We start from the raw sequence: 10,360 nt of genomic DNA on the forward strand, positions 1-10,360 counted from the left end.
AAAAAAAAAAAAAAAGATAAAATTATATTGTGGGGGGGTATGGGGGTATTTATGTGAAGGGAGGAGAAGTGTCATGAAAAAATTATTTTTTGGTTGCTGGGGCCTGTGTGGAGCACATTTTCAGTACCAGGTATATAGTGTGCTGTATGTTTAGCAGTCATTCTGTGGTGTTTATGCTTAGCTTACATCTGAATCTGTTTCAGCAACATTTCAGTCCTCCGAAGACAGACAGGTTGAATTCTCAAATAAGAAAAACCTGAATGTGCCTGTTTGGTTTTTGGAATAGTGCATCTAATCCAGACAGTCATGCTATCAGTCATTTCTTTAGGTGATTCACTTAATCTTACAATTGAAAGTGGAGATGGACGCCTCATTTAGAGATAATCTATTAAAGCCATCCAGTCTCAGGCTGCTATCTAGGGAATCTGAGCAGTACCCTATTTAATATGCTCAGTTGTTTTATTAACTTCCAACATCTGGGGAGCCTTAGGAGCATCATTATTGAAGTAGGTCATTGCTTTCAGAAAACAAAAGCAGTTTCTGTGAAGCTTTGCAAACCCATCTCAAGAAAGTACTGACAATAGCCCAAAGTTACGTATTATCCTTTAGCAGTATGGATTTGGGTTTTTGTCATAGGGGCAGAATTCAAATGTTAGGTAAGATTTTCTTACTTGGGGTCCAAAAATTCCTCAGGCAATTTAGGTAGCTATGGTGTTGTTGGTAGGCATTTAAAAAAATTAGATCTTCAATAATTCTTACAAAAATTTGCAATAAAACTGCTCAGGCTATTTTTAAAGGCTGAACATTTCATTAAACAAGGTTAGAACTGAATATTCTTGCTGATTATTAATGCTGTGTATTTATCATTGATTGCCTTTTTATAACAAATGTTTCAAAGTTTAATAGCTTTATTTTGTTTATGTAGTTAATGTTGCAGAAAAGCTGTAACATTAGAATATATTAATATACCAACAAAGACACAAAAGCTCACTATAGAAAATTGTCATTAATATTTGGGTATCTTTCAGATATTTTCTATGAATGATTTATGTTTAATAGAATGGACATAGGGTAAATATATATCAAAACATCACATTGTACTTCATAAATATTTAGTATGTACAACTATAATTCATCAATAAAAGAAAATAAAATTTATGCAAATGAATTAATACATAAATGAATACAGTTTTGTAGACATAAGAAAGGAAGAGAATAATAGCATTGCCTTTTTTGTTTTCCATGTCATTGTAGCATAACAATACCTCCACTGTTGAGTATTTATTGTATGGCAAACTCTATAATGTGCACTGATGAGGCCCCATGGTTGCTAGATGTAAAGCAGTGACAAATGGTTTCCTTCCATCATGGCTTCCACTTCAACAAGCTATGAAAGAACAGAACAAGTCAACTGGAAGGTACCTTGCTCAGTATATTTAAATGCTTCACATAGGACACATGAAAATTTGTGGCTAGTGGTAGCACAGGAAAAGAAGAAAGGCAAATTTATCTTCCTGGATCCCTCTTGTCTCCTGTTTCACCTGGTGGAGAGATAGCACACTTTTGAGTTATGTTATAGAGGCCTTTCAGTTGAGCATCTGTAAGATGCCAAGACACAGTAGTGTGGTGGTGTTCCATCCAAGTCTGTAGGAGGTAAAGGACCTGAAAACTCTGGGCTTGCAAGCGGTCACCTCTATTGTATGCTTGGCACTTCAGAGGTAAGTGTCTGAGTGGGACCAGGATGCCCACCTAAGTTTAGGAAGGAAGAGTACTTTTGAGGAAATTTGATGAGGTTTTTGAGGTTTATGTGTGATACAGAAAGGTAGGACTCCACAAAACATTCAGAATACAAAAATATTAGTAGTTGATGGGGCTGAATACGAGATGATGGGTGTCGAGAATGATGCCCAAGTTTTTGGCTTGGTCATCTGAGCAGAATGAAAGTCTAACAAATGAAATGTGGAGGCAGGGACATCATGTGGAGTTGAAGATATTAGGATTATGTGGCTTCCTAAGAAAAGCATGTGGCATGAGAAGGAAAGATGGCCATTAATGGAACCTGGACAACTCCAGCGTTTAGTGGTGAGTGGAAGAAGATGAGGTTCAGGGAAGAAACAGAAAGTATGGGTCAGAGGGATAAGCAGAAGTCCTGGTGAGAAGAGAGTCGCAGAAACCATAGGAACAGTGAATTTCAGAGGGAAGTCTGGTAGTCAGCAAAGAACTTCAGTGTGCTTTAGAGAAATCTAGACCTCTTAAGTGAAATAAATAGGTCACACATGTGTAAATACCAAACAGTTTCTCTGGCGTGAAAAACTATAATTGTAAATAAGATCCTAATGGTATAATCGACAATGTGAAATAGGAAGAAAAGGGCTAAAGGTGTAGGGGAAGCAGGAAGGGTAGGGGAAAGGAAATAAAGGAAAAGAAAAAAGTATGAGAAAGTGAAAATAAAATTTTTGTAAATAGGGAAGGGAGGAGTAGGGTGTGAAGGGAGGGCAGGGTATGGGGAAAGACTGAGAACTAAGACCTGTCATATAAAGGTACAAGATCTCAATAATGAATGGAACTGTACTGTATATCTGAAATGTACTGATAAACTTGAGAGAGAGAGAGAGAGATAGAGATAGAGAGAGAGAGAGAAATCTAGACCAATCAGAAGGTTATGTGTGAAAATGATGGTAATTCTGAACTGAATTTTAAAATGCAATTATGTCGAGGGATCTCTCAGTCTCTCAACATAATTTGAATCAGATAAACAACAGGTTAACTGGGAACAGCCTTTAGAAAATTTTCTTCATTGCCTCAATAGATTCAATGCTTTATACTTAGAAACTACTTACTGGTAAAATAGTCCTCCTTATCAATTAAATGAAATAATTATTGTGAAAGCCATTTGTAAACTCCAACGTGACATAAAAAATAAAGATGTCAAAAGATACCAGTTGTCCCTATAATTGTTTGGTCATAAACTTTTTTTTTTCTTTTTTGTACTGGGGATCAAACTCAGGACCTTGTGTGTGCAAGGCAGGTGGTGGTGTCGCTGAGTTAAATCCCCAGCCCTGGCCATAAGCATTTGTGTTTATTTGTTTTTTGTTTTTAAGATGGGGGTCTCACTATGTAGTTGAGACTGACCTGGAACTCACTAGGTAGCCCAGGCTGGTCTCGAACTCACAGCGATCCTCCTGCTTCAGTCTCCTGAGTGCTGGGATTACAGGCATGCACCACCATGCCTGGCTCATGAGCATTTTTTTCATAAGCATTTTTTAACAGTCCAGAGAGATAGCTCTGCTCTACTTGTATAAATACTACAAAATTGTAAATTTGTGGTGCTCATTTGATGCTTTATTACATTTAAAAATGAACAGTTTTTCTTATAAGAGATAAAGTATCTGTGTATGCATGTGTATTATAAATTCTTGGAGAAATCCACTTCATCCATTTATTCATTTGATCACTCAGATCATTAAACATTCTGCCCCCTGTTCATGTACTCTAGGAAGGATGTGATGCAGTCGAATTTCTCCTTTCAGTGAATATGTGTTCGGGGTATTACTAAACAAGTATTGAACAAAACCAGTGAGAAGCTCTGCGTTACAAGTGCAGAGGCCTTTAAACTTCGCCACGGATGTCATTGATTCTCACTTCTCCGGCGTTTTCAGGGTTCCTCTGAGGTGGACAGATCCTCTTGGGTTTGAATTGCCCTCCAGTGAGGACTACTGAGCAATGTGCATTTGACTGATAAAATATCAACACTTCTCTATTTCCATTTCTTATGTGCTTTAAAAATGAACTATATTGAGGTAATTTATACACAATAAAGTGCACACATTTAAAATCTATAGCTTCAGAAGTTCTGGTAAGAGTTTATTTTATTTTATTTTTATCATCACCATACTAAAGACACTCACTGCACCAAAATGCGTCCTCATACCCCTTTGGCATAAATCAATACATTCCACCCCTTTTATATTCTGCTCCTGGACCCCAGCAACTGCGGCTATGCTTTTATCATAGATTATTTTTCCATTTCTGAACTTTCATATATGTGGAAACATCCAGTAAATACTCTTTTGTATCTGGATTCTTACAAAGAGCCGGATGCTTTTAGATTCATCCTCATTGTTAAGCGAATCAGTAGTTTGTTGTGTTTTGTTGCCGAGCAGTATTCTGCTGCATGAAGGTTTTGTAATTTGTTTATCCATCCACCTCTTGATGAACAATACAGTTGTTTTATACTTAGGGCGGAAGAAAGCTGCTATGGACATTTAAGTGAACTCTTTGTGTGCACATATGGACTGGGGTTGCTAGGCTATATGGTTATATATTTGATTAATATTATTTGTGAGGCAGGGGAAGGAGGCAGGAAAAGGAACCACTGAGCTAAATCCCCGACCCTATTTGCAAAGGCCAAATTATTCCCTAAAGTGGCTGTGCTGTTTTGCATTTTTGCTAAGATTTCCATTTGATCTGCATCTTCACTAGAAGTTGGGATTGAGAGTGAATCTTTTTAATTTTAGCCTTTTGAAAAAGTGTGTAGTGGTACCTCATTGTGGATATAATTTTCACTTTGCTAGCAACTTGAGATCTTTAATATGCCTTTATGCTACTTTCTTTTGTCCCCATCTGTTCTTTGTACTTTATTCTCTTTTCTTACCTTTATTTGGATGGAGTGATTTTTATTCCATTTTGTCCCCATTATTGGTATATTAATTACAACTTTTAAATGTATCTCCATAGTAGTGGGCTTACAATATTATTTTTTAACATCATGGTTTATCATCAATTAATGATATATACTAACTTTCATATATTTCAAGAGCTTACTGTTTTTAATCTATGTTACTTTTGAATATTTCCATTGATTGGTACAATTGCTCTCCTGGTTAGGAGTCAGTCTTATTTTCCTTATTTCTTTGCTTGCTTGATAATTTTTATTCAGTGTTGACATGTTAAATTTTATTGTTGTGTTTTGAGTTCTTCTGTATTCCTTTAAATATTTTTTTCCTTTTTTGATTCTGGTGTGCAGTAAAATTACTTGGAATTAGCAAGATGATTTTCAGACTTGCATTTAAGCTTAGTTAGGATGAGTTCAGAGTAGGTGTAGGCAATAACTTTCCCAGGACTTTAAACATTGTGTATGAATTAGAGAGTTTCCCCTCTTTGACTAATGGATAATCCAAACTATTCCCAAACCTGTGGACCCAAGATCAGCTTTTTGCCCAATCCTTTCTGGTGAGTCTTTCCCAGGTCTCAGTGGTTGCTACACACGTGCACAAAATAGCACTCAGTCAAAGGATGAGAGGATTCAGAGATTTCCAGATACCTCTCTGTGTTGCTCCTGTTATTTTCTAGCTGTGTTGTACTTCCTGACATCAGAACTATATCAGTGCAGTGCATTGAGACCATGCGCCTCCCTTGGGGTCCCCCTCCCTGTGCTGTAGTCTCCTCTGGCAAAAAAGTCAGGCTACGTCGCGTCCATTTCCGCTGCTTTCCCTCCTTCAGAGATCCTGGTTTTTGTTTTTGGCTGCCTTTAAAATCTTTCGGATGTTTTGTTTGGCTTTCTAAAGTAAAAAGGTAAATGCATTTCTAGTTACTTTACTCATCTAGAAGCAAAATTCCAATACTATTTTAATAATATGGTTTTACTTAATCATTTGATGATTCCCTCTGGTTATCATAACTTTTAGGTGAGGTAAACAGGTAAATGAGAATATATTTAAAACAAGATAGTGTCCTGATTGTTTTCAAGGTAGTGATCTTTAATATCTAAATTTTGTATGCCAATACCCATAAATACTAGCTCTACCCATGTGGTTTATTGTAATGGGAAAAGAAAGATGAAATTCCACTCTTGTGTGATATAGTTATAGACTTGGAGAGATTTGAAGGAAGTTTATGAGGTCTATATCTCTTTTTAGTGAGAAAACATTAAAATATTAAAAAATTAAATTTTCCTAAGCAGTAAAACAAATTTCTATTAATAATTTGAAACTCTTAAGCTTTTTTCTCCTCTTAACATATTCCACAGTTATGAAGTAACATTTACTTCAATTTAGACATTTATCTTTAATCTTAACTTAAATACTTCATGTGAGAATTCTTCCCCTTTTCTGGTTGGGGTCTGTGGAAAAGTCAGTTCCTGTCAATCCCAAGATTTGCATCTACAGGTGTCATTATTACGTTAGCTTATGCATTTAAATAGGCTGTGTACCTTAATTCTGATTACTGAATACAAGAAAAGTACAAAAGTATTAAGGAAACTCATAACCTATATTTGAGTAAATGGGACAAATACATAGAAAGAATTAAAAAATTGTACAAAATCATAATGAGAAAGATGTTTGTGTGCAGGATATGAAGTGTTAATTGATGAACAGGCAATATATACTGTACACTTTTTCTCATTTACAAATCTTTAATTTTCTTCTATGATTCTGAAGTGAGCATTTAAGATCATTCCTTAGCTGCAAAGCTGAAATGTTCAGCAGAAAGGAAATGAATCAGTTCTGATTATGTTGGGTGATTACTCCATAGTTTGACTGCTGTGGCTCTGTGAATATATCCCAGACCTGTGCTTTCTCTTCTTGGCAAGGCAGATAGTGGAACAAATGTTGGAATCACATTTAAAAATCATCCTCACTCTTCACAAGCTTTACACATTGAGTCACTCTATTAGTTAAAGGTAGTTTGGTCCAAAACAATATATTCCAACGAAACTAGCCTAAGTTAAAAGATAGCAGGGAGTTATTCAGGGAACCCAAAGGTTTCCAAATCAGCTATAGGGCCAGAAGACCATACTAGAGCAAAGCCAGGAAATTCTCATTGTCTCTTACTTCTCCTAATTTGCTTCATTCTCTCTGACTGTATGTGGTCTTCTCTCTGTTACAGTGCATGACACAGGAAAGCCTGAGGCTCAGTGGACTTAAATCTTTCATTTCCTTAGCCACATGGATAAATATGTATGTGTTTTTATTAGGGCGCCATTCACAGAAAATGTTAGGGCAGTGGTGGGAAAGTTCTCAGAACTACAGGAAACTGGAACAATATAATAATGGTTGTTCACTATTGTTAAGCTTTTCACCTGTCAATCTACTTACCTGTAATATGGAGATAATGCTTATTTTATACTGATATTCAGAAAGAATTGCATAAGTTCTGCCCCTGAACTTTCCCCTTTCTTTTATTCTAACTAACATTTTGTCCTCTTTTTTACATTATTTTGTGCCAGGTATGAATAATGTAGAATTTATGAATAGGAGAATGTTTTGATGATACAGTACTGTTGAAAATGGCTTCTATTTCTCTGATTTTAAAGGTGAGGGTTCATCTATTTCTCCTGAGCCAAGTACAAGCAGTGGAAAATAACAGGAGTTGAGTGACTAATAACCATGCTCCTGAGAAAGTTGCTTCCTGAGTTGAGGGTCCTACAGATACGGAAGCAGCCTAAGGGGAGAAGGAATTGGGGCAGTAAACAGTACAGACCCTATGGGGCTGCTAAAATGCTCTTGAAAGAACATATTAGCCAAGATTAGAAACTACAGTGTGGAGAAAGAGAATGATTCCAAAGAACTCAAAAATTTCCCAGGCAGTAGTTACAATAGGGGTATGGTGGGTACTCTTACGAGCAGTGGTGCTTAATATTTTGCCGCGTGCTCCTACTGCTCATTCTACTAGCCGAGGCCATGCAGGAACCAGAAGATACATGCTGCAGGGAGGAGAAGGTATCTCTCAGGAGGTGTGGTCAGACTGCTGCCCTCATCCCCTTCTTCACTTAGGTGTCTACCCCAGTTCCTGGCATGAGTGAGGAGAGGGAGGGAAAGCTCCAATAGTTTATAAGGTTGCAGCTTTAATGTGGACTGGACTAGGTTTCATAGTAGCTGGGAATGAATCTCAGTTACCAAAGCAAAGCTGTTCTTAACAACTGAAAATGGACAGGAAGCTACAGAATCTGCCAGAGATGTTATCCTGGTTGGGAAAAGTGATGAAAGACTGTGTTTGTTTGCCACTTTTATAAACAACCTACAATTCTGAAGTGAACTATGATTATAGTTAGTTGAACATGTAGTAGATTTTGATAAAAAAAACCACATTTATTCCTCTTAAGGAAAATCATTAGAACTGTTAGGTCAAAGAGCTAACGAATTTCATCTGGGAGGTTCATCCATGATCTATGGAGTCTGATCTGCCCATGGTCTGGTCTCAGCTAAGATTGCTATTAGCAACTCCTGAGCCTCAATTACCAGGGGCTGAGCATTCACAATCATTGCTTTCTAACCCTGAGGATGAATGCACGATGCTATACATCATTTTTTAACTCCTGACGGCTAAGATTGCTTGTCTTATTTCTTATGTCTGTCTTTTCTCCTAGAAAGGGAGATTGCTGTACATTCCTTGACAACGGAAGAGACCTGCATACCATCAGGATGCTACTGTTCACTTTTGCTTCAGATCTGTACTAAAAATGTATTCCCAATTTATGCAGCACTGAGGCACAGTAACAATCACCCTTACCAGCCCAAACAGCTGGGGTTTCTCCCACCTTTCATAGTCAATATCATGAGTAAGCTAAACTTTTAGCTAAACTGAAGCTTTCTATATGATAATTTTGTGAAATGAAATTCTCTACCTCAGTTCTGTATCCAGACCAGTTCTTTCATTCTTTAACATCTAGTTTTTGAGAGGCAACAACCAATGCAATACTATTACCTTCCCTACTTCTATCTGCCTTTGAAAAATAATCTTTTATTTTTAATTCAAAGAAAAAACTTTTCCCATCTACTTCTGCTTCAACTCCTCAAATACTCAAACCCATTTTCAGAGAGTTCCTTGGTTTCTCTGATTCCACATGAAAGATTTTGCATATAGACATATACAGGCAATACTCATCTTCCACTGAATTCTCAAAAAGTAAACTATTCTAGTTTTTAGTATTTTCATGGCAATATTGAAAGGCAAGCTTATTTTTACAAAGATACCTCTTAGACTTTGCTGGAGATGTTTGGAATCCCATTCAAAATTATGAAATAGTCAAGCTTTGTGTCACTGTGACTTCTTCATGTTATAATACCATTTTGATCCAGAATGGACAGCTATCTGTCTACCACTTTTCATTTTATCTCTTTTTCATACAAGTATTTGGATGGAGAATATCAATATGCTATCTTTATACTAGGATATAAATTATTGGTGGTTAAAGGTATGCTTTTGAGTTTTCTGCCATGGCATGTTTTTTGGACCTTGCCTAATTCTTACAGTATCACCTCATTGTGCTTCTTATTCATCATTAAGAAAATTTTGCATTGCTGTCACATAATGTTTAGATGATCAAAACTGATATGTTCTTTTCATCTACCATTTGAACTTGGTCTTACTTGAAGTTCAGATCTAATTTGTTTGCTTTCCACTCTATGTCCTAGAAGCTAAGTACATTTTCCATCATCTGTATTTTAATGTAGTGAAGCAATCACTTTAACTCGACTCAGGCATTGCTTAAGTGCCTACCCTTCAAGGCTCCGTCGATTGCCACCTCCTCTGTGATGCCTTTCTGGACTTCATCAGCAAGACATATTTCTTCCTCTCCATACTTCCTGTGGCATTCAGTGTCATCATTTACATATTACTCACCTCCAAGTGCTTCGGAATGGAAGACTGATTTGTCCCTTGTATAAATATTGCCTGTGTTTTGCCAGACCAAATATTGTGACAAGTAGCCAGATAAAATCTTCCCAATATGTGAGAGTCTATAGATAAATTATTTTATGCCTTTATGAAATTAATTCATTTTTGTTAGATTGTGTGCCTCAAAACAGTCCAAGGATGAGGTGGACTTGTTGGGTTCAATTATCTAATTGCTGTACTCAGTGATGGTTTCCATCTACTGGCCAGCACATTATTGCTATTGACAAAAATCTCATGATTGTAATGTTAATGTTGCTTGGAGAGCCTAAGATCAGAACCAAGATAGACTTGAATATTTCAGCTTGGTCTGATGGAACATTGGGGTTTTGCCAACAGAAAGACAAAATCGACATGCTTGTCTTCTCCAGAACCAAGTTCTCTTTCCACCAAATAGTATTTTATAAGCCCTAACACTGCTTCTTGTCTGGCATCCCATTTTTCTGTCCTATTTTGGATTTCTATCTCTCTTTGATTCCTTTTTTCTTTAAGTGTACCAATACCATGATTTTTGGCTATTTACTCTGTCCTGGGAGCAATTTTGTTTCTTTCAGAAGCTTTGTATATGTCAGATTTCATCTTTTATGCTTTGATGTTTAATATCACTCAAAGGTTTTGTCTTTGTTTTAACTGATATGATATACTAAGCTATATAGTCCAAAGCCATATTTATATTATATATATA

The 10,360-nt window shown here is 36.6% G+C and overlaps 1 protein-coding gene and 1 pseudogene across 2 annotated transcripts in view; one reads left to right on the forward strand and one right to left on the reverse strand.

Annotated features, from left to right (window-relative positions):
• Tmc1 (transmembrane channel like 1) overlaps positions 1 to 10,360 on the forward strand; it is a 164,910-nt gene that overhangs the window by 33,489 nt on the left and 121,061 nt on the right. The gene's annotated exons all lie outside the window — the stretch shown is intronic.
• The window catches only part of LOC109118509, a 15,465-nt pseudogene that overhangs the window by 3,978 nt on the left and 1,127 nt on the right, over positions 1 to 10,360 (reverse strand).

The sequence above is a fragment of the Fukomys damarensis genome, unplaced genomic scaffold (assembly GCF_012274545.1).
Source record: "Fukomys damarensis isolate Sample0158 unplaced genomic scaffold, DMR_v1.0_HiC HiC_scaffold_31, whole genome shotgun sequence".
NCBI classification, from domain to species: domain Eukaryota; kingdom Metazoa; phylum Chordata; class Mammalia; order Rodentia; family Bathyergidae; genus Fukomys; species Fukomys damarensis.